We start from the raw sequence: 24,291 nt of genomic DNA, 5'->3' as shown, positions 1-24,291 counted from the left end.
CTGCAGCACACCAGACTTCCCTGTTCTGTATCTTGCAGAGCTTGCGCAAACTCATGACCATCATTTCCCTATCCTGATGCAAATAAGTCTGTGGCTTTCTAACTTACCTGACCATCAGATACAACCAGTCGCTAAATCAGTATTTGGGAGAGATTCTTAGAAATATAATTACAAGGTCACAGTGTACAAAGTTAAGGGTTTGCTTTTAAACATTTATTTGGCTGTGCTGGATCTTAGCTGTAGCACGAGGGATCTCTTAGTTGCAGTGGACAGGATCTAGTTCCCCGGCCAGGATTGAACCCAGGCCCCTTCATGGGGAACACAGAGTCTTAACCACTGGACCACCATGGAACTCCCCCTAAGGTTATTAATAAACGTAGCTAAACGCCTTGTACCCATCTGCACTTTAGCCACTGGCTGAGAGGCCTATTAGGACTCAGTGTTTAAATGAAGTGACCTAAATTCCCTGATGTTCACAAGGGCAAGTTTTGTGGGAAAAGTGGGTCTGGATCTGAGTTTATTATGAAGGAAAGGGTATGGTTTAAAATAAAGGACACCTTGGGACAAGGCAGGTGATGTGCAAAGAAGCCCAATGGTTGGGGGAGGAGCATGTGGGAAGAGTGTGCAAAGGACTCTGAGCAAATCTGCATAGCTGAATCTAAGTCAGGACTGGAAAAAATGTAGAGTTTCAGAATTTGAAGTTTTATAAAAAGTTAAGTGGTCACTAGTGGTCAGGGAACTGCAAACCTTGACCATAATGAGATACCATTTTACACTGTTAAACTGGCATCGGTTAAGAATTCTGGGGACTTCCCTGGTGGTCCAGTGGTTAAGAATATACCTTCCAATGCAGGGGACACAGGTTCAATCTCTGGTCAGGGAAGACCCCCACGCCACAGGACAACTAAGCCCATATGACACAACTACTGAGCCTGTGCTCTAGAGCCAGCACTCCACAACTAGAGAAAGCCTGTGCACCACAACAAGGGCTCAGTTCAGGCGCTCAGTTGTGTCCGACTCTTTGCGACCCCATGAACCACAGCATGCCTGGCCTCCCTGTCCATCACCAACTCCCGGAGTCCACCCAAACCCACGTCCATCGAGTCGATGATGCCATCCAACCATCTCATCCTCTGTGGGTTCCCTTCTCCTCCTGCCCTCAGTCTTTCCCAGCATCAGGGTCTTTTCAAATGAGTCAGCTTTTCACATTAGGTGGCCAAAGTATTGGAGTTTCAGCTTCAACATCAGTCCTTCCAATGAACACTCAGGACTGACCTCCTTTAGGATGGACTGGTTGGATCTCCTTGCAGTCCAAGGGACTCTCAAGAGTCTTCTCCAACACCACAGTTCAAAAGCATCAATTCTTCGGTGCTCAGCTTTCTTTATAGTCCAACTCTTACATCCATACATGACAAATGGAAAAACCATAGCCTTGACTAGATGGACCTTAGTTGGCAAAGTAATGTCTCTGCTTTTTAATATGCTGTCTAAGTTGGTCATAACTTTTCTTCCAAGGAGTAAGCATCTTTTATTTTACGGCTGTAATCACCATCTGCAATGATTTTGGAGCCCAGAATAATAAAGTCAGCCACTACTTCCACTGTTTCCCCGTCTATTTGCCAAGAAGTGATGAGACTGGATGCCATAATCTTAGTTTTCTGAATGTCGAGCTTTAAGCCAACCTTTTCACTTTCCTCTTTCACTTTCATCAAGAGGCTCTTTAGTTCTTCTTCACTTTCTGCCATAAGGGTGGTGTCATCTGCGTATCTGAGGTTATTGATATTTTTCCTGGCAGTCTTGATTCCAGCTTGTGCTTCCTCCAGCCCAGAGTTTCTCATGATGTACTCTGCATATAAGTTAAATAAGCAGGGTGACAATAGACAGCCTTGACGTACTCCTTTTCCTATTTGGAACCAGTCTGTTGTTCCATGTCCAGATCTAACTGTTGCTTCCTGACCTGCATACAGGTTTCTCAAGAGGCAGGTCAGGTGGTCTGGTATTCCCATCTCTTTCAGAATTTTCCACAGTTTATTGTGATCCACACAGTCAAAGGCTTTGGCAGAGTCAATAAAGCAGAAATAGATGTTTTTCTGGAACTCTCTTGCTTTTTTAATGATCCAGTGGATGTTGGCAATTTGATCTCTGGGTCCTCTCCCTTTTCTAAAATCAGTTTGAACATCTGGAAGTTCACGGTTCAAGTAACAAGGGCTCAGTGCAGCCAAAAAAATTTGTGATTGAACCAAGTGTTGGAAAGAATGTAGATAAATACAATCTCTTACACACCACTTGGGGGGTGTGTAAAATGGTACAATCACTTGGGAAAACAATTTGCCATCATCTAGTTTCACTTAACTTCGACCCAAAAATTTTTAAGAGAAATTCTTACGTGCGTCCCTGGAGACATATACAAGAAAGTTCACATCAGTCCTGTTTGTACAGCAAAAACATGGAAACAATCCAAGCACTTGACCCAAAGGCAGAAGAATGAGTACATGGGCTGTAATAGATGTACACAGTGAAATTATACTCCTTAGCTGCACCTGAGTGAACATGTCCGGAAAGGGTAAATCTTAGAAACAGTGTTGAGTCAAAAGACAATTCTTAGAAGATAATATATAATATTTCTTTTGTAATTCAAACTCAAGGAAAATGAGATATTACATTGTTCAGGCATCAATGGGCACAGGAGATAAAGCTTCTTAAACGGATAACTATGATCAAAAAGGCCATTACCTCTGACAGGGAAGCAGAGGGAAGAGACAAGCAGAAAGCATGTACTTGCCAGTAATGTTCCAGCTAGGGGAAAGGGGTTCATAAACATTTATTTATAATTCACTAGCTAATGAATCGGAGAAGGCAATGGCAACCGACTCCAGTACTCTTGCCTGGAAAATCCCATGGACAGAGGAGCCTGGTAGGCTACAGTCCATGGGGTCGCAAAGAGTAGGAACGGCTGAGCGACTTCATTTTCACTTTTCACTTTCATGCATTGGCGAAGGAAATGGCAACCCACTCCAGTGTTCTTGCCTGGAGAATCCCAGGGACGACGGAGCCTAGTGGGCTGCCGTCTATGGGGTCGCATAGAGTCGGACACGACTGAAGCGACTTAGCAGCAGCAGCAGCAGCAGCTAATGAATTAATTGGAACTTGGAGTCAAGGGCAGTAGTCTGAGGAGACAAGACACAGGCATGAAGACACAGGTCTGACATGGGCATGAAGGAGTCATTCACATTGCATAGCCCAGCAGGGAACATAGAGCTGACCTACTGCTGACAAATCTGAATCACAGATCACTCCCAGGATTTTTCCCAAAGACACTCAGTTTAATTAATTTAATTAAGAAGAACCCTAACCTTAAAGGCAGATTCCCTCAGAGCTCTGTCTCCAGCGAGAAAAGCAGAAGCCGAATCATGTGGGTGTGTCAGCCTTGCCACCTAGTGGGATGCAGGGGAATGACCGTGTAGACAAAGGCTGAAGACAGACTGCAGAGCAGAGTACCAAGTAGGCAGACCAGAGCACACACTGAAGAACAGATAGTAAAAGACAAAATACCAAACCCTAGATCTGACAGAAAGACCAGTCATTCCCATCTACAGACAGAGCTCTGGACGAAAGTGGCACCGTACCCAAACGCACGCTAAACACTGTATGAAGACTTCCATTTTTCAGATGGAGTAGGAAGTACCAGAGCATGGCTTCACTTTATTATTATTCAGCTAAGATCCATCCACTCTTTGGCCTCAGCCTTTGAGAGCCCAACCACCAAACGCCCACCTCAGTGTCCCTCCTGGTGTCCCTGCACTGGCACATGATTGAATGGTCATTGTGGTCACCCCCCAGGTGACCAGTGTAACAAAAAAGGGGGGTCACCTGGATTAACTGTTAATATCTGAAGATCCAGTTGCAAATGATCCACACAGCTTAGGGTAGAGAATCTCATATACTTTCTATGTTGAGACATTAAAGCATAACTTTCACTGCAAAAGAAAGATGCTGCAACAGTGAATGGTTTGGACCACTAATTATATGCATAAAATTATCTTAAAATATTAAAAAAGGAAAAGAAATTGAAAATACATGTAGTAAAGAGAGTGAATAAGTTTGCTAAATAGCTTACAGAGAATATTTTATCTTTTTTGGCTTACAACTTTATGAAAATTTTTTATTGGAATATAGCTGATTTACAAAGCTATGTTAGGCAATTTTATTAAATTTTAAAGTAATTTAGAATAACAGAGTTAGATTGTAACAATTCTACACTTTGCAAAATTGTTCAGTATGTCAGACTTCTCATATTAAAATAATCTCTAAGAATTGTATTTAAATTTTAATTACGTAATTCCAATTAAGTCATGAGTCTTTCAAGAAAAAAAAACATATCTGCAAATTATTTTTTTTGCAAATACTTCAAATCTTGTGTAGATGAATTTAAACCAGAACATCAGTTTTACCAGTTATCATCAGGAGGAAAAACTCCAAAAATATCTACAAAAAAATCAAGAATAAATCATTTTTCAATCCAGGTATAAGAAACAATATTAAAAAATCTGAAAAGAAACCAAATGCCAAAAACACAATTTGTTCACACTTGTCAAACTTCAAAAATCAGACTATACACATGAATCAAGCACTCTTTTTAAGATCTGTTCTACTTGTGGAGGTTAAAAACGCTTGTCTGAATGATGACTTTATATGGTTACTCAATTCAATGGTTGGAAATAAAACGCTTGACTTTTGACAGTTACCTAAACTATGAATCCTAAGGACAACCTGCTCTGGAAAATATGTTTCTAGAAATAAATTTTCTGAATTACATTCTGCTGTACACATCAAATAAACAGTGATCATTTTAAATGTGCTACTTCTGTATCATATACACCAAGCATGTGAACAGGCAGAAACAACCAGAGCCTATTTTAAACAGCATGATGGGTTAATGGTGAGTCCAGTCAGATTCTCTCCTAAAAAGTTTGATTGAAGAATATTTATAGACTGGAAAACCAGTTTTTTAAATGTCAATGTCATACAGTTGTCATCAACAGTGGAGCAAACAAGGTGAAGGCTATGAATGGTTTGGCAGTCACAGACATAGTCAGGGCTGGCTTGATGAGTACACAACCTGTGTAGCTGCAAAGACACACACAGAAGTGCCCGGTTTGGTTTAATGCTCCCTTGTTGCAGTCTTGAAATTCTTCACAACTGTTTAATAAGGAGCCCCATGTTCTTACTTTACTAGGGGACCCACAAATTATATGGCAGGTCTGGCATACAGTGTTTTGTTCACACCCTTCAGTATGTGTCCAGGAGGTAACTATAGCACAGAAGAATGTAACAAGAAATCCTAGTCAGAGAAAGACAGCGAGACAGTTTCACCATCCTTCATCAGAGATTTTGGAATGGTTTTGTCACAAACTTACTGTAAGATGTTCAAACACTACTGAATAGCAGACACTATGTGATTAAAAGGCTACTCAAACAATAACACACACACTCACACAAATACGCCCTAATGCTGTAGTTTGCAGAACTTAGCACCTGCAGTTTGTTCACTGGAAAGCACTGAAGAAGTAGTCACACTAAAAGCCTTGTTGAGAATCCAAACGCTTCTCAGGGGACACCAGCTATAAGATCCTCCCGTTCTTCAACTCCAGCAATGTACTGAAATTGGAGTGCATTTCAGCACAGGCGAGAGGCAGATGGCCTCACCTGTAATCAAACACTGAGTTTAACATTCAGTCCTTTAGTGTTCTGCCAAAAGGTGTAAAAGCTTTTCTGAATATGTAGTAATTTCCAATGTGTTTTCTCAATTAATGGATATTGAGAGTATGATTCTTATCTGAAGGGGAGGTTTTCTTTTGTTTTGCTAAAATACTGGCAACCACTTGTCTAACATCTTGTCACTAGAAAGGCAGGTCTCTGGACCAGTGGCGTAAGTACCACCTGAAGTCTGTTAAAGAGGCAGGACTGGAATCTGCATTTTGACAAGATTCCCGAGTGAATGCACCTAGGGGCGCATTAAGGCTGAGAGGCTATTCTGGACAAGCACTGACCAAGTTCAGGCTTCAGGGGGCTGACCACCGGCACAGAGGTGTGCGTGCAGACCAGCTACCTTCAAGTCATTTCATGAAGACTGTTTTCAGTTCAGTTCCAGTATTGCTCTCCCTAAAGGGGCATGATTTCCCGGCTGCTTTATTTCCATTTAAGGCGTCAGCAGTGAAGATCTCATAGTGTCACCTGGGCAGACACAGACGAGGTGCAGAGCAGCAGCTCCTCATCCACACATGGCCACGGGGAGTGGACAACCACAGTCAGCCTGGGCGCACACTTGGCAATGCGCACCACACCTCAAAAACGACTCCAGTGGACAGCTGTCATTTCTGCAGCCCAGTACCCCACTTTTTGGTAGCAGACTCACTTTTTCTTTACAAAAACTCTCTCAACTTTCAGACTATGAAGACTGGGTGGAGCCCACACCCACTGCCTGGCTCAGAGGCCTGGCCTCACAGGGCTCACGGTGGCTGTTTCTGCAGTGGTCACACAACCCAGTCAGGACTGATAATAATCAGCCTTTAGACTTCTTAGATGAGATTTTAGGCCAGAAGATTGTAAATCAGACCATCTTTCCCACTACAGGAAGAAAAAACCCCAGCCAAGGAAAAGGGCCAATGACAGGTAACAGAACTAAGAGATGGAGAAGAAGACAGAGTCCCAAGACAGCCAGCTGATGCCCTAGACCAACCCAGCCTCCAGATGCCTGCCCCCAGAGGTCTCCACTCAGAATCCCCTCTGCTCTTTTTAAAATTAGCCTGAAATGGGTTCCTGATACTTTTAGCTGAAAGACTACTGGTTAACATGACTCTGCTCCAGGACTCTGGCTTCAAGAAATAGAGATCCATACAAAGATCTATGTGAAGACTGTTCACCAAAATTCATTTTTACAGCCTATTTTCTTTATTTTACAAATTACATAGTATGAACTCAATTTTATAAAACATAACTACACACATAGAGAAAAAAAGACTGAGACAAAATATATCAAAAATGTCATTAAAGGGTAATTCCAATTGGTTACAAACAATTTTTGTCTTTCCCTGGATTATTTCTCTTAATTTCTTACAATTAATATGATTTTAAACAAGCAATAAATCATATAAGGCATAGATTTAAAATCTTTTAAGGGAGTCCTTCTTAGCAATAGTGTTTCTATTCTAAGATCCAAAAAATTAGTGAATTAGGAATGAGAAGTTTTACAATTTTTTCTCAATCCTTTTATAAAAGGTGAAGGGAGGAGAACATAATAAACTCAGAAAATGCTAAATATAAGTGGCATAATTAACAGGCTCATGTTAAATGGCTCAGATAACACTCTCTCTTTTCTTAGTAAATATTTTCAATAGTCATAAACAGTTGTTCCCCTTATGAGGATCAGCCTAGGAAAGTTAAACTGACAGAGAAATGATGGCGGTTGACAATTCCATGAGCAAAACCTAGGACTTTGAGACCACATCGAAGGAAATCTGATGAAACAGTAGGAAGGGATCAGCCTGTTTTCCAGAGACATTACTCTGCAGTCTGCCAGACCTTGAAAATAAGACAGTAAAACCCAGTGGAGGTATCATCTGGAGAGGTGAGAGGCCAGATCCCAAAGAGCAAGAGAGAGAGAAGGGAAACTTCAGACCTAGTCACAGAGGAGACAGGTAGGTGGGGCAAAAGAAAGCGAAACTTAAAGATCTGAGAAGGATGGGGAAAGTGAGCTAAGCAAGTGGTGACGGGGGAAAGGAGAATGGATATATTTTGAGGAATATTTTAACGATGCTGAATTTTCAAACTCAATGCCTGACTAAAAAATGGGCTCCAACACAGGATTCTTAGGGCAGTGAGACTATTCCTATTCTGTCTGACACATGGTGGATACACGCCATTATACATTTGTCAAAATTCATAGAATGCACAGAACAATGAACCCTAATGTAAAGCACAGACTTTGGATGATAACGACCTATGTTCATAAATTGTAACAAACTGTTTACAGTGGAGGAGGCTGGAGGGGCAGGAGGTATATAGGAACTCTGTGTACTCAATTTTGCTGTGAACCTAAAATTGCTCTGAAAAATAGTCTCCTATTTAATAAAATTTTAGGTTCCAAAGAACAAAACTAACTTAACCCACTCTTCCTAAAAGTTTCACGCTTATAAATGGGAGATGTGGAGGACAGAAACAGCTGGCTTAGACTAGGCACCATTGTTGCCACAGAAACAACCGGAGACTTCAGAGAAACAGCGTAAGACCCAATGTAGGAAACCTGGGCTGGCCTGGGGCTCTAACTGGGCTCTTCACTCACTACTAGACTCTCTGCAAGGAAAACCAAATCCGTCCTTAAATGCCCAAAGAGGAACAAAACCTACATGCCTGGAATGTGATGCAAGCCTCACAGTCCAAATCAAACCCATCATGGCAACAGATTCAGATCTCATATTTCATGTTTGTGTGTGCTTCTCCAGTAATGGTAATGCGCTGGGCACACAGACTGAAGCACTCCACATGAAACCTCTTTGCAAGCTCATCACCATATTTAATATAAAAGCATCTATACTGTGCAATGAATTTTTATTGGTTAAAAAAAAAAATTTAAGTTTCTTTTTTTTCCAGTTCCTTGATAGAGATCCAAAAACCAGGATGGAGCTGTGTACCTGTTAGCTGATGGCCTGTCTGGTTCCCATGAGCACAGCAGACCTCCTAAATGTCCAGGCTGAAGCCCCCACCTCACCCTCACAGTGTGACACCAAATGCAAAGTATGTGTCAGTCGCTCAGTCATATCTGACTCTTTTGTGACCCAGTCATGTCTGACTCTTTTGTGATACTATGGACTGTAGCCCACCAGGTTCCTAGGTCCATGGAATTCTCCAGGTGAGAATACTGGAGTGGGTTGCCATTTCCTTCTCCAGGGGATCTTCCCAACCCAGGGATCAAACCCAGGTCTCCCGCATTGCAGGAAGATTCTTCACTGTCTGAGCCACCAAAAAGAAATAATTTAAATATGTGCCCCTATTTCAACGATTTCAAAGTATAGCTACCTCAATGCCGTAAAGCATGAAAGTGAAGGCTCTGCTTTAATTTTCAAAACGCTTTAAGTCCAGATTTTCAGGGGTCATAGAATAGAGTTTTAGGTTTAAAGGTCTAACTTCAGACTAAAATATTCTGATTTGCACAATTTAACAAAATCTTTAAAATTTCTCAGTCTGTATGCCACTGACCCAGCAATTCTACTTATAGGAACTCTCCACAAATATGCTCATATATTTGCACAACTATGACTATAAATGATACTGTTGTATCATCCATACCAGTAAAAACGGGAAAGAACCTAAACGTCCATGGAATGTTTAAATAGAAAGACGTACCTCTCATATTTTTCACCAGTTTTTAAAATGAAGTGGACCTACCCTATCTCTTGCCATAGAAACATGTCTATAATATACTGTTAGCTGGGGGGAAAGCAAACTTACAGAGCAATTTTGGAGTTGTACATATAAAAATTTCTGGTAAGGTACCCAATAAAATGATAGCGAGTTAACGATTAAAAGAAACCTTATTTCTATCTCACAGATTTGTCTGTATTTTTTGGAATTTTTCTTACAAGCTTCGACAGTTTTGCCATTTCTTCTTTAATTAAAGTCATGCAAAATGTCTAAATCAGTACATCAGAGTGGGAAAACTGCATCGATCCAATACACCTATTAATGAATACAGACCATTATTATAATCCGCGGAACCCAAATAAATCCTGTCAGTATCCACGAGGCAATGAGCAGAGCCCCGCCTTACCTTCCGCAGAGAGCAAGTTTCCAGTAAGTACCACCAAACTTGCCTTAAGAGCCGCGAAGCGTCAGACCCGCGCTGCCAAGTCGAATGTGGGGGAAGTACAGCCACAGTGTGGGGCCCTCCAGGAGGCTGCGGGGCTGGCGCAGCGGGCGACGCCCGGTCCGTCCACTTCGGTCCCCGCGTCTGTCCCCGCGCCTCCCTACTCACCTCGGTCCCCTACTTCTGGCCCTCTGGGTCCCCGTTCACCGGGCGCCCTTTCACCAGCACCTCTGTCCCCGCCCACACCCTCGTCCCCGCCCCGTCCCCGCCCCATCCCCGCCCCCACCCTGGCCCTAGGCTTTCGTTTCCTGCGAACTGAAAGCGAAACTCAGCGGAGGAAGCGCTCCTGAGCTCGAAGTCCGTGCCTCCGCAGTTGGTTTCGTGTTTAAACGTGCGCGCGGTTTGCAGAACAAGGCCTAAACTGGTTCCTAGAATAAGCTCTTGTTTGGACATTTTAAGATCTCCATAGTCATTTGGAGGTGTTTTACAGCTTGGCCAGGCTGTTTTACAGCCTTTGTTCAGGGCTCAGAGCTTGGAGTATTAACTCCTCTGGGCCCTCTGGCATAATAAACCTGAGTTTTCCAACTCTCTGAGTGTGGTGCTTGGTTTCTCAAGTACTGGTTTCTGCAACAGTATCACAATCAGGATATTGACACCGATGCATGCAGAACATGCAGGACATGCAGAACATGTCCATGGACTCAAGCATCTCATAGGTCACCTTCATAGACACACCTACTTCTACCCCCCCACCCCCGACCTCAACCTCTGCCAAACACTAATGTGTTCATCATTTGTATAACTTAGTCATTCCAGAAACTTTATGTAGGGTAATTCCCTACCAGTCCAGGGCTTAGGACTCTGTGCTTCCAATGCAGGGGGCACAGGTTCAATCCCTGGTGGGTGAAAACTGAGATCCTGTGATCCTCGGGTGTGGCCAAAAAAACACATTTGGATTTCATTTGGATCCAAATGAAATCACACAGCACGTAATCTTTGGAGATTGGCCTTTTCACTTAGCTTAACGCTCTAGAAAATCATCCAGGTTGTTGAATGTATCAGTAGTTTGCATCTTTTTATTTTAGTGGACTACAGTTGGTTTATCCATTCATCTGTTGTAGAATATCTGGGTTATTTTCAGTTTCTATTACAAACAAAGGTACTATTAACAACTTTATGGGAGTTTTGTGTGGACCTAAGTTTTAATTTTCCTGGCATTATGTCCAGAAGAACAATTTCTAGTATAATGATACATGCTTAATTTTTAAAGAAATTGTCAAAATCTTTTACAGAGTGACTATACCATTTTACATCCCCACCAGCAGTATGTAAGTGATCCAGTTTTCATGCAAATCTGCCAACACTTAGTGTTATCACTATTTTTCGTTTCAGCCATTCTGATAGGTTTATAGTAATATCAATCACTGGTTTTTCATCTAGTTTTAATGTCTCTTTAGATTCCTTTTCTCTGGAGTTGACTTTTTATTGTCCTATATGATATTGGCCTTTTTAAAAAAGTATATCCTTCTTGTTTCCCAAAATGTTCTTTAATTTGGGTTTATCTGCTTGTTTCCTACTGATAGGATTTGGGTTCCACGTGATTGACAGCCATGCTATGTACATGATGTATCCTCTGTGCCTTTAGTCAGAGGCCATCCAGTGACCATTGGTCTTGCTCTTGGTGATGATAACATCCATCCCAGGTTAAGAGGATGCCCACCAGATTTCTCCACTGTAAAGGTAATCCCCTTTTAATGAGTAATCTGAAGAGAGATGCTTTGAGAATATGTAAATATTCTTTAACTCATGAGAATTATAAAAACTGCACACAAACACTCCATCTAAACCCCTGAACAAAGAAGCTTGCTTTAAAAAAAGAGTAGAGGTAGGGGTGGGGGCTGGGGTGGGGGGTAGGAGGCAGAGCAGAGAGAGGAGATCAAACCTCAGCCTCTGGCAGCAAAGCCACATCCTTGGGACACCCAGCCTTCTTTTGAGTTCTTGCCTGAAAAAGCCTCAAGGCTGTCAAAATAATTTACTGTCTGTTCTAACTGATACCAGGTGGTATGCCCCAGTTTCTCAGAGCATTTATTTAAAAAGGCTTACAACTGAGAATCCTTTCTGTCCCTTGGAGATGTATCCATACCTCCTTCAACTCAGGAGTGTCTTTCTCAAGGACCTGAGAGGTCTCAAGGACCTCTGAGATGTGGACCTCTATCCCCAGTCTCTGTGGGGACAGAACCCTCTCTGGGAGCCCTGCCAGCAGCAGACGCAGCTGATTACATTTACAGACCACTGTCTGTGACTTTTCAGTTGAGCCTCCTCCCCACTCCACCCCCATTCTCTTCTTGAAAGACCCAGTCCCCTCTGTACCAGTCAGAATGGAGTTCAGCTCTTTGTGGTTACCAAATAAAATCTGTTTTCACTGTTTAAAGTAATAGCTGCCTTTATCTTCGAATCCCTAATGATTCTGCTGTGGTTCTTCTACATTTGTTAGTTGGCATTCTGCTAAAAACGAGGGCTTTCCCTTCCCCTCCTTCTCTTTGCTTTTCAGTTTCTTTGGATGCAAAAACTCGTTTATATTCAATGTGTACTTTCTTTGTCAATTTTGGTGCTCAATTGGCCACTAGGAGCTCTGTCAAACTGACTCCTCTGTCTTTATGACATATTTCCCATCATTTTTTGAGCACTTCTTTACCTTCTGGCCCAAGATATTCCAGGATCATCTTGTAGTAATACTTTTCTGACTCAGCCCTGAAATCAGCCAGTTCTCCAGTGAATCATAATTTCTTTTAGAGGGGAATGGCATTTAGAAACCAAGATACAAGCACTAGATGTTCTCAATGCTATGGTATGCCATTGGTTCTAAGTTCTTTCAATGGCAGAGCTAAGAAAACAAAATCGAGGACTTTTCCTGTGGTTCAGGGGTTAAGCCTTTGCCTTCCAGGGCAGGGGGTACAGGCTCAATCCCTGGTCAGGGAGCTAGGATCCCACATGCCTCTCAGACAAAAAAAAACAAACCATAAAAACAGAAACAATATTGTAACAAATTCAATAAGCACTTTAAAAATGGCCCATATCAAGAAAAAAAAAATCCAAAGGAGCAAACATGAGTTCATATTGAAGACTCCAAAGTTGAAATATGATCCACTGTTACAGAGTTGTTCTGTGCTCTATCCTATTTCATAATTGTGTATTCCATCTTCTACTGAGAACTTTGGCTCCCATTAGTGTCAATCTATTTATTTCTTTGCTTAATCTGAGAGCACACAGTGGGAGTTTCAGAATAGCTACACTGTCTATCAACGACAAACTTAATAAGTTCAAGGTATTTTTTTCTATTTGTTATATCTTTACACAGAAGATATATAATCAAAATACTGTGTTCAGTGCCATGGATTATATTTTTTTCTTCTATGTGGTTGTGGTATTCATTTGATACACAGTTTAATGTATTTATTTCCAGTGAAGTAGTTTCAGGATTCTATCTATATCCCAGGTGACTCTGCTATGCATGAGAGTACAGGAAAATAAAAGAAGATTACCATTAAGGGAACATTTCATGTAAAGATGGGCTCAATAAAGGACAGAAATGGTAGGGACCTAACAGAAGCAGAAGATATTAAGAAGAGGTGGCAAGAATACACAGAAGAACTGTACAAAAAAGATCTTCACGACCCAGATAATCACGATGGTGTGATCACTCACCTACAGCCAGACACCCGGGAATGTGAAGTCAAGTGGGCCTTAGGAAGCATCACTATAAGCAAAGATAGTGGAGGTGATGGAATTCCAGTTGAGCTATTTTAAACCCTAAAAGATGATGCTGTGAAAGTGCTGCACTCAATATGCCAGCAAATTTGGAAAACTCAGCAGTGGCCATAGGACTGGAAAAGGTCAGTTTTCATTCCAATCGCAAAGAAAGGCAATGCAAAGAATGCTCACACTACTGCACAATTGCACTCATCTCACACGCTAGTAAAATGATGCTTAAAATTCTACAAGCCAGCTTTAGCAATACGTGAACCGTGAACTTCCAGATGTTCAAGCTGGTTTTAGAAAAGGCAGAGGAACCAGAGATCAAATTGCCAACATCCACTGGATCATGGAAAAAGCAAGAGAGTTCCAGAAAAACATCTATTTCTTCTTTATTGACTATGCCAAAGCCTTTGACTGTGTGGATCACCACAAACTGTGGAAAATTCTGAAAGAGATGGGAATACCAGACTACCTGACATGCCTCTTGAGAAACCTATATGCAGGTCAGGAAGCAACAGTTAGAACTGGACATGGAACAACAGACTGGTTCCAAATAGGAAAAGGAGTATGTCAAGGCTGTATATTGTCACCCTGCTTATTTAACTTATATGCAGAGTACATCATGAGAAACACTGGGCTGGAAAAAGCACAAGCTGGAATCAAGACTGCCGGGAGAAATATTAATACCTCAGATATGCAGATGATACCACCCTTATGGCAGAAAGTGAAGAACTGAAGAGCCTCTTGATGAGAGTGAAAAAGTTGGCTTAAAGCTCAACATTCAGAAAACTAAGATCATGGCATCTGGTCCCATCACTTCATGGCAAATGGATGGGGAAACAGTGGCTGACTTTATTGTTCTGGGCTCCAAAATCACTGCAGATGGTGACTGTAGCCATGAAATAAAAGATGCTTACTCCTTGGAAGGAAAGTTGTGACCAACCTAGACAGCATATTGAAAAGCAGAGACATTACTTTGCCAACAAAGGTCCATCTAGTCAAGGTTATGGTTTTTCCATTGGTCGTGTATGGATGTGAGAGTTGGACTAAGAAAGCTGAGTGCAGAAGAACTGATGCTTTTGAACTGTGGTGTTGGAGAACTCTTGAGAGTTCCTTGGACTGCAAGCAGATCCAACCAGTCCATCCTAAAGGAGATCAGTCCTGGATGTTCATTGGAAGGACTGATGTTGAAGCTGAAACTCCAATACTTTGGCCACCTGATGCGAAGAACCGAGTCATTTGAAAAGACCCTGATGCTGGGAAAGATTGAAGGCAAGAGGAGAAGGGGACGACAGAGGATGAGATGGTTGGATGGCATCACCGACTCAATGAACATGGGTTTGGGTGGACTCCGGGAGTTGGTGATGGACAGGGAGGCCTGGCATGCTGTGATTCATGGGGTTGCAAAGATTTGGACATGACTGAGCAACTGAACTGAACTGAACCATCAAAAATGACAAGGGGTCTTTGAGCAAAGGAGAGGCTGAGCATATGGTCCAAGGGGCTTAGAAGGACAAAGCTGCATATGAGAAGAAGAGGAAACAAGATGTATTACAGAAATTCACTTGAATTCTGAGCATTCTATGTGAAAGCAAGGACTGAAGATGACAGACTTGAAGGCAAGATCAAAGATGAGGACAAGTAAAAGATTCTGGACAAGTATAATGAAATCATCAACTAGCTCAATAAGAATCCAGCTGCAGAAAAGGAGGAATTTAAACACTAGCAGAAAGAACTGGAGAAACTCTGCCACCTCATCATTATCAAGTGGTACCAGGTGTAAGAGGCATGCCAGGAGGAATGCCTGGGGCTTCCATGGTGATGGAGTGCCTCCACTGGGCCCACCTTTGAAAGTGAGAGGCCAACCTGAGCATAAACACGTTAGCATTGTTCCACAGTAAAAGAACACATTTAAGGAGCCACATTTACAGCAAATTCAGTGACAATCATTAAGGCTGAGTTACTATACTGAATTACTGGCTTTCTTATTACTTAGGGAATATGTGTACAGGGAAAGGAAATAACATTGCACACAATTAACACTGTTTTGTAAAATGCAGTGTATTAAAATCTGTATTTAAAGTTAATGCACAAAAAAAAAGCTTATTAAAAAAGAAAAAATTGTTTGGTCTTGTCAAAGTTTTAAAAGGAAAAGAAAAAATCGCTGCATGAGCTCAACAGAAGATGACAGAAGGAAGAATGGGTGAATTTGAAGATTGAGCAATATAAATTATCTAATATTAGCAGCAGAGAGACTATAGACTGAAAAACACTAACAGAGTCTCAATGGCTTGTGGTTGTTCAGTCACTAAGTCATGTCCAACTCTTTGCAACCCTGTGGACTACAGCATGCCAGGCTTCCCTGTCCTTCACTATCTTTCAGACTTTGCTCAAACTTGTGTCTATTGAGTTGGTGATATCTAATTATCTCATCCTCTGCCATCCCCTTCTCTTCCTGCCCTCAGTCTTTCCCAGTATCAGGGTCTTTTCCAATGAGTTGGCTCTTCAAATCAGTTGGCCAAAGTATTGGAGCTTCAGCTTCAGCATCAGTCCTTCTAATGAATATTCAGGACTGATTTCCTTTAGGATTGACTGGTTTGATCTCCTTGCAGTCCGAGGGACTCTGAAGAGTCCTCTTCAGCACCACAGTTCCTCGGTGCTCAGGCTTCCTTGGGGTCCAACTCTCACAGTATGTACATGACTAGTGGGAAAGCCATAGTTTTGCTTCTAGGGAACTTTGATGGCAAAGGTGGTACTATTAATATAATGAAAGATCTAACATTTCTGTTATTGAGTTATAAAAAAGAGAAGAAAGTGTGAGAGTGAAAACTATTCAAAGGTATGACAAGTTAAAAATTTCCCAAATTTGGCAAAAGACATAAACCTGCAGATTCAAGTAACTGAGTGGACTCCCAAGATAAGCCAAAGAAATCTACATTAATATACATTGTAATCAAACTTCTAAAAACAAAAGAAGAAAATAATCTTGAAAGCAGCAAGATAGAAATCACACCATATCTAAGGGACTTCCTTGGTGGTCCAGTGGCTAAGACTCCAGGTTCCCAATGCAGGGGGTCCGGGTTCCATCCCTTGTAAGAGAACTAGATCCCACATGCGGAAACTAAAAGTTCAAATGCCACAACTGAAAGATTCCAAATGCCGCAACTCAGACCCAGAATACGCAAACAAAATAATAAATAAAAAAAATATTTTAAAAAGTAATATTAGAGATAATTACATTATATATGAGGGAGAGTAAAAAAGACTTAAAAGAAAGTTTTCTACATTTCATTTAAACTAGTAAAATGTCAACACCAGCAGACTGTGATACCAGTTTAATGTAATATCTAGGGCAACTGCTACAGAATATACACAAGGAGATACACTCTAAATCACTACAAATAAATCAAAATGGAATTCTAAAAAGGGTACAAATGACCCATAGGAAGGCAAGAGAAAGAAAACAAAAACAAAGAGCATTTAAAAAAGGGGGGGATAGCAAAAATTAAATGGTAGATATAAGCCCTAACATAGTAATAATTATATTAAATGTTTGTGATCTAAATACAATATTAATTTATGTATTTGGTAATTAAAAACAGATTGAGTGTGCTAAAAAAAATGAACCAATAATATACTGCGTTTAAGAAACTCGCTTTAGGAAATTCCCTGGTGATCCAGTTGTTAGGAATCACCACTTTCACTTCAGGGCCCCAGGTTCAATCCCTGATCAGGCAACTAACCCATGGTCATGCATCCCTGGCCAAGCTGCAAGCATGGCCAAAAAAACAAAGAAGAAACTGACTTCAAATATAATGATATAGTGTATAATACTGCCTTCATGTGGAATCTAGGAAAATAGTAGAGAGGAACTTATTTGGAAAGCAGAAAAAGAGTCACAAATGTAGAAAACAAAATTATGGTTACCAAGGAGGGAAGTGGGGGCAGGGGTGGGATGAATTGGGAGATTGGAATCGACACACATATATACACTACTGTGTATAAAACAAATAACTAATGAGAACCTACTGTATAGCACAGAGAACTCTACTCAGTGCTCTGTGGTGTCCTAAATGGGAAGGAAATCCAAAACAGAGGGGATATGTGCGTATGTATAGCTGATTCACTTTGCTATACAGTAGAAACTGACACAGCAGTGCAAAGCAAATATACTCCAATAAAAATTAATTTTAAAAATATAATGGAAGATGGTGGAGGAATAGGACAGGAAGACCACTTTCTCCCCCACAAATTCATCAAAAGAACATTTGATGCTGAGTAAATTCCACAAAACAACTTCTGCATGCTGACAGAGGACATCAGGCACCCAAAAAAGCAGCCCATTGTCTTTGAAAAGAGGTAGGAAAAAACATAAAAGATAAAAAGAGAGACAAAAGAGGTAGGGGTGGAGATCTATCTCAGGAAGGGAGGCTTAAAAAAGAGAGAAGTTTCCAAACACCAGGAAACACTCTCACTGGCAAGTCTGTGGCGAGCCTTGGAACCTCAGAGGGCAACATAACCGGGAGGAAAAATAAATAAATGATTAAAACCCACAGATTACATGCCCAACAGTAACTCCCAGCAGGAAAGCAGTACAGACGCCTGCATCCCCCACTAGCAAGCAGAGGCTGGGCAGGGAGGTGCAGGCTGCATTGCTCAGAGTAAGGACCAGGCCTGAATGCCCCAAGGGCAATCTGAGGAAACTAACGTGAGATAGCAAAGCAGACTGTGGGATAGCTACCCAACGAAAAGGCGAAAAGCCCTAACCTAAGACACTGCCAGACCCTCTCACAGAACAAAGGACTGACTAGAGCTAGCCGGCTGTGGACCGGCCCATCCCCCGCCGGAGACAGGCAGGCGAGGGCAGCCAGAGCCAGAAGGGTGCAATCACGGCCCCAGAGAGGCATCATCTACCAAACTGCAAGCAGACTTCATTGCTAACCAAGACTTCTTGGGATACTGGACAGTCGACATCTGCCCGAGAAGGTGCACTGGTTGTACACCCAGAAAACCGAGCGGCAGGGACGGGGGAGGCAATAAGTCATAGCAACCGTGCTCACCAAACACCTGGTCACCTGAGCTACTCAGACCTAGGAAGGGCACCAAACGCAGGCCCAACCGAGTCTGCGCCTTTGAGGAGTACCCAAGTACCTGAACCTGAGCAGCTTAGACCTGGGAAGTGCATGCAGCCCAGGGCTGGCCTCCGACTGTTCCCAGCGGAGCAACCTAGAGCCTAAGCTGTGTAGACAGGGAAAGCACACATGCCGTGAGTGGGGGCACACCCAGTGTGGCCGAGACACTGCGAGCACTCCCCACACACGCCAGTCTTATTTGTTTGCAGCATTCCTCCCTCAACACATCACGACTGAATAAGTGAGCCTAAAGAAGTGTCCACCACCGCCCCCTTGTGTTAGTGTGGAAATCAAACACTGAAGAGGCCAGGAAACACAAGAAGCTAAAACAAACAGAGGGAACCGCCTTGGAAGTGACAGATGGAGAAGTCTTGAGGCTACTGTAAGAATAAGACTGAAAACCAGAGGCAGGAGGCTTAAATCCAAATCCTGAGAACACCAGAGAACTCCTGACTCCAGGGAACATTAATCGATAGGAGGCCATCAAATGCCTCCGTACCTACACTGAAACCAAGCACCACCCAAGGGCCAACAAGTTTCAGAGCAAGACATACCATACAAATTCTGCAGCAACACAGGAGCACAGCCCTGAGCTTCAATATACAGGCTGCCCAAAGTCACTCCAAACCCATTGACATCTCATAACTCATTACTGGACACTTCATTGCACTCCAGAGAGAAGAAATCCAGTTACATCCACCAGAACACCGACACAAACTCCCCTAACCAGGAAACCTTGACAAGCCACACGTCCAACCCCATCCACAGTGAGGAAACTCCACAATAAAGAGAACTCCACAAACTGCCAGAATATGGAAAGGCCACCCTAACACAGCAATATAAGCAAGATGAAGAGGCAGAAAAATACCCAGCAGGTAAAAGAACAGGATAAATGTCCACCAATCCAAACAAAAGAGGAAGAGATAGGGAATCTACCTGATAAAGAATTCTGAATAATGATAGTGAAAATGATCCAAAATCTTGAAAACAAAATGGAGTTACAGATAAATAGCCTGGAGACAAGGATTGAGAAGATGCAAGAAAGGTTTAACAAGGATCTAGAAGAAATAAAAAAGAGTCAATATATAATGAATAATGCAATAAATGAGATTAAAAAACACTCTGGAGGGAACCAACAGTAGAATAACGGAGGCAGAAGATAGGATAAGTGAGGTAAAAGATAGAATGGTAGAAATAAATGAAACAGAGAGGAAAAAAGAAAAATGAATTAAAAGAAATGAGGACAATCTCGGAGACCTCTGGGACAATGCTAAACGCCCCAACATTCGAATCATAGGAGTCCCAGAAGAAGAAGACAAAAAATAAAAGACCATGAGAAAATACTTGAGGAGATAATAGTTGAAATTTTCCCTAAAATGGGGAAGGAAATAATCACCCAAGTCCAAGAAACCCAGAAGTCCCAAACAGGATAAACCCAAGGTGAAATACCCCAAGACACGTATTAATCAAATTAACACAGATCAAACACAAAGAACAAATATTAAAAGCAGCAAGGGAAAAACAACAAATAACACACAAGGGGATTCCCATAAGGATAACAGCTGATCTTTCAATAGAAACTCTTCAGGCCAGGAGGGAATGGCAGGGCATATTTAAAGTGATGAAAGAAAATAACTACAGCCCAGATTACTGTACCCAGCAAGGATCTCATTCAAATATGAAGGAGAAATCAAAAGGTTTCCAGACAAGCAAAAGCTGAGAGAATTCAGCACCACCAAACCAGCTCTCCAGCAAATGCTAAAGGATCTTCTCTAGACAAGAAACATAGAAAGGGTGTATAAACTCGAACCCAAAACAATAAAATAAATGGCAATGGGATCATACTTATCAATAATTACCTTAAATGTAAATGGGTTGAAAGACTGGCTGAATGGATACAAAAACAAGACCCCTATATATGTTGTCTACAAGAGACCTGCCTTGAAACAAGGGATACATACAGACTGAAAGTGAAGGGCTAGAAAAAGATATTCCACGCAAATATAGACCAAAAGAAAGCAGGAGTAGCAATACTCATATCAGATAAAATAGACTTTAAAACAAAGGCTGTGAAAAGAGACAAAGAAGGACACTACATAATGATCAAAGGATCAATCCAAGAAGAAGATATAACAATTATACATGCACCCAACATAGGAGCACCACAATATGTAAGACAGATGCTAACAAGTATGAAAGGGGAAATTAACAGTAACACAATAATAGTGGGAGACTTTAATACCCCACTCACACCTATGGATAGCTCAACTAAACAGAAAATTAACAAGGAAACACAAACTTTAAATGATACCATAGACCATCTAGACCTAATTGATATCTATAGGACATTTCACCCCAAAACAATGAATTTTCACCTTTTTCTCAAGTGCACACGGAACCTTCTCCAGGACAGATCACATCCTGGGCCATAAATCTAGCCTTGGTAAATTCAAAAAAAATTAAATCATTCCAAGCATCTTTTCTGACCACAATGCAGTAAGATTAGATCTCAATTACAGGAGAAAAACTATTAAAAATTCCAACATATGGAGGCTGAACAACACGCTGCTGAATAACCAGCAAATCATAGAAGAAATAAAAAAGAAATCAAAATATGCATAGAAACGAATGAAAATGAAAACACAACAACCCAAAACCTGTGGGACACTGTAAAAGCAGTGCTAAGGGGAAGGTTCATAGCAATACAGGCACACCTCAAGAAACAAGAAAAAAGTCAAATAAATAACCTAAAGTGAAAGTGAAGTTGCTCAGTCGTGTCCAACTCTTTGCAAGGCTGTGGACTGTAATCCACCAAGCTCCTCCATCCATGGGATTCTCTAGGCAAGAGTACTGGAGTGGGTTGCCATTTCCTTCTCCAAGGGAATCTTCCCGACCCAGGGATCGAACCCAGGTCTCCCGCATTGCAGGCAGACGCTTTAACCTCTGAGCCACCAGGGAAGCCCTACACCTAAAACAACTAGAAAAGGAAGAAATGAAGAACCCCAGGGTTAGTAGAAGGAAAGAAATCTTAAAAATTAGGGAAGAAGTAAATGCAAAAGAAACAAAAGAGACCATAGCAAAAATCAACAAAGCCAAAAGCTGGTTCTTTGAGAGGATAAATAAAATTGACAAACCATTAGCCAGATTCATCAAGAAACAAAGGGAGAAAAATCAAATCAATAAAATTAGAAATGAAAATGGAGAGATCACAACAGACAACACAGAAATACAAAGGATCATAAGAGACTACTATCAGCAATTATATGCCAATAAAATGGACAACGTGGAAGAAATGGACAAATTCTTAGAAAAGTACAACTTTCCAAAACTGAACCAGGAGAAAATAGAAAATCTTAACAGACCCATCACAAGCAAGGAAATTGAAACTGTAATCAGAAACCTTCAAACCAGCAAACCTTCAAACCAGAAACCTTCAAAATCAGCAAACAAAAGCCCAGGTCCAGATGGCTTCACAGCTGAATTCTACCAAAAATTTAGAGAAGAGCTAATACCTACACTACTCAAACTCTTCCAGAAAATTGCAGAGGAAGGTAAACTTCCAAACTCATTCTATGAGGCCACCATCACCCTAATACCAAAACCTGACAAAGATCCCACAAAAAAAAAAAAAAAGAAAACTACAGGCCAATATCACTGATAAACATAGATGCAAAAATCCTTAACAAAATACTAGCAATCAGAATCCAACAACACAGTAAAAAGATCATACATCATGACCAGGTGGGCTTTATCCCAGGGATGCAAGGATTCTTCAGTATCCGCAAATCAATCAATGTAATACACATTAACAAATTGGAAAATAAAAGCCATATGATTATCTCAATAGATGCAGAGAAAGCCTTTGACAAAATTCAAAATCCGTTTATGATAAAAAACCCTCCAGAAAGCAGGAATAGAAGGAACATACCTCAACATAATAAAAACTATGTATGACAAACCCACAGCAAACATTATCCTCAGTGGTGAAAAATTGAAAGCATTTCCCCTAAAGTCAGGAACAAGACAAGGGTGCCCACTCTCAGCACTACTATTCAGCATAGTTTTGTAAGTTTTGGCCACAGCAATCAGAGCAGAAAAAGAAATAAAAGGAATTGGAAAAGAAGAAGTAAAACTCTCACTGTTTGCAGATGACATGATCCTCTACATAGAAAACCCTAAAGACTCCACCAGGAGATTACTAGAGCTAATCAATGAATATAGTAAAGTTGCAGGATATAAATTCAACACAAAGAAATCCCTTGCATTCTTATACACTAATAATGAGAAAATAGAAAGAGAAATTAAGGAAACAATTCCATTCACCCTTGCGACGAAAGGAATACTTAGGAATATATCTACCTAAAGAAACAAAAGACCTATATATAGAAAACTATAAAACACTGGTGAAAGAAATCAAAGAGCACACTAATAGTTGGAGAAATATACCGTGTTCATGGATCAGAAGAATCAGAATAGTGCAAATGAGTATACTCCTCAAAGCAATCTATAGATTCAATGCAATCCCTATCAAGCTACCAACGGTATTTTTCACAGAGCTAGAACAAATAATTTCACAATTTGTATGGAAATACAAAAAACCTCGAATAGCCAAAGCAATCTTGAGAAAGAAGAATGGAACTGGAGGAATCAACCTGCCTGACTTCAGACTCTACTACAAAGCCACAGTCATCAAGACAGTATGGTACTGGCACAAAGACAGAAATATAGATCAATGGAGCAAAATAGAAAGCTCAGAGATAAATCCACATGCCTATGGACACCTTATCTTTGACAAAGGAGGCAAGAATATACAACGGAGAAAAGACAATCTCCTTAACAAGTGGTGCTGGGAAAACCGGTCAACCACTTGTAAAAGAATGAAACTAGAACACTTTCTAACACCATACACCAAAATAAACTCAAAATGGATTAAAGATCTAAACGTAAGACCAGAAACTATAAAACTCCTAGAGGAGAACATAGGCAAAACACTCTCTGACATAAATCACAGCATGATCCTCTATGACCCACGTCCCAGAATATTGGAAATAAAAGCAAAAATAAACAAATGGGACCTAATTAAAATTAAAAGTGTCTGCATAAGAAAGGAAAGTATAAGCAAGGTGAAAAGACAGCCTTCAGAATGGGAGAAAATAATAGCAAATCAAGCAACTGACAAATAATTAATTTCAAAAATATACAAGAACCTCCTGTAGCTCAATTCCAGAAAAATAAACGACCCAATCAAAAAATGGGCCAGTGAACTAAACAGACATTTCTCCAAAGAAGACATACAGATGGCTAACAAACACATGAAAAGATGCTCAACATCACTCATTATCAGAGAAATGCAAATCAAAACCACAATGAGGTACCATTTCACGCCAGTCAGAATGGCTGTTATCCAAAAGTCTACAAGCAATAAATGCTGGAGAGGGTACAGAGAAAAGGGAACCCTCTTGCACTGTTGGTGGGAATGTAAACTAGTACAGCCACTATGGAGAACAGTGTGGAGATTCCTTAAAAAACTGGAAATAGAAC

At 41.1% G+C, this 24,291-nt stretch overlaps 1 protein-coding gene across 3 annotated transcripts in view; it reads right to left on the bottom strand.

Moving 5' to 3' along the window:
* USP18 (ubiquitin specific peptidase 18) overlaps window positions 1-10,092 on the bottom strand; it is a 30,241-nt gene extending 20,149 nt beyond the window's left edge. Inside the window, exon 1 of one of the 3 annotated variants that reach the window (XM_061417416.1) lies at window positions 10,031-10,092. The gene's annotated coding sequence lies outside the window, so the exon portion shown is untranslated. Of the gene's footprint in view, window positions 1-9,826; window positions 9,961-10,030 lie in introns of those variants that run through there. The other 2 variants (XM_061417415.1, XM_061417417.1) reach the window with 2 other exon arrangements.
* Window positions 10,093-24,291: the final 14,199 nt, after the last annotated feature.

The sequence above is a fragment of the Bos javanicus genome, chromosome 5 (assembly GCF_032452875.1).
Source record: "Bos javanicus breed banteng chromosome 5, ARS-OSU_banteng_1.0, whole genome shotgun sequence".
In the NCBI taxonomy this organism is placed as follows: domain Eukaryota; kingdom Metazoa; phylum Chordata; class Mammalia; order Artiodactyla; family Bovidae; genus Bos; species Bos javanicus.
The sequence above is the reverse complement of the archived record's forward strand: the minus strand, read 5'-3'. Positions and strand labels throughout refer to the sequence as shown.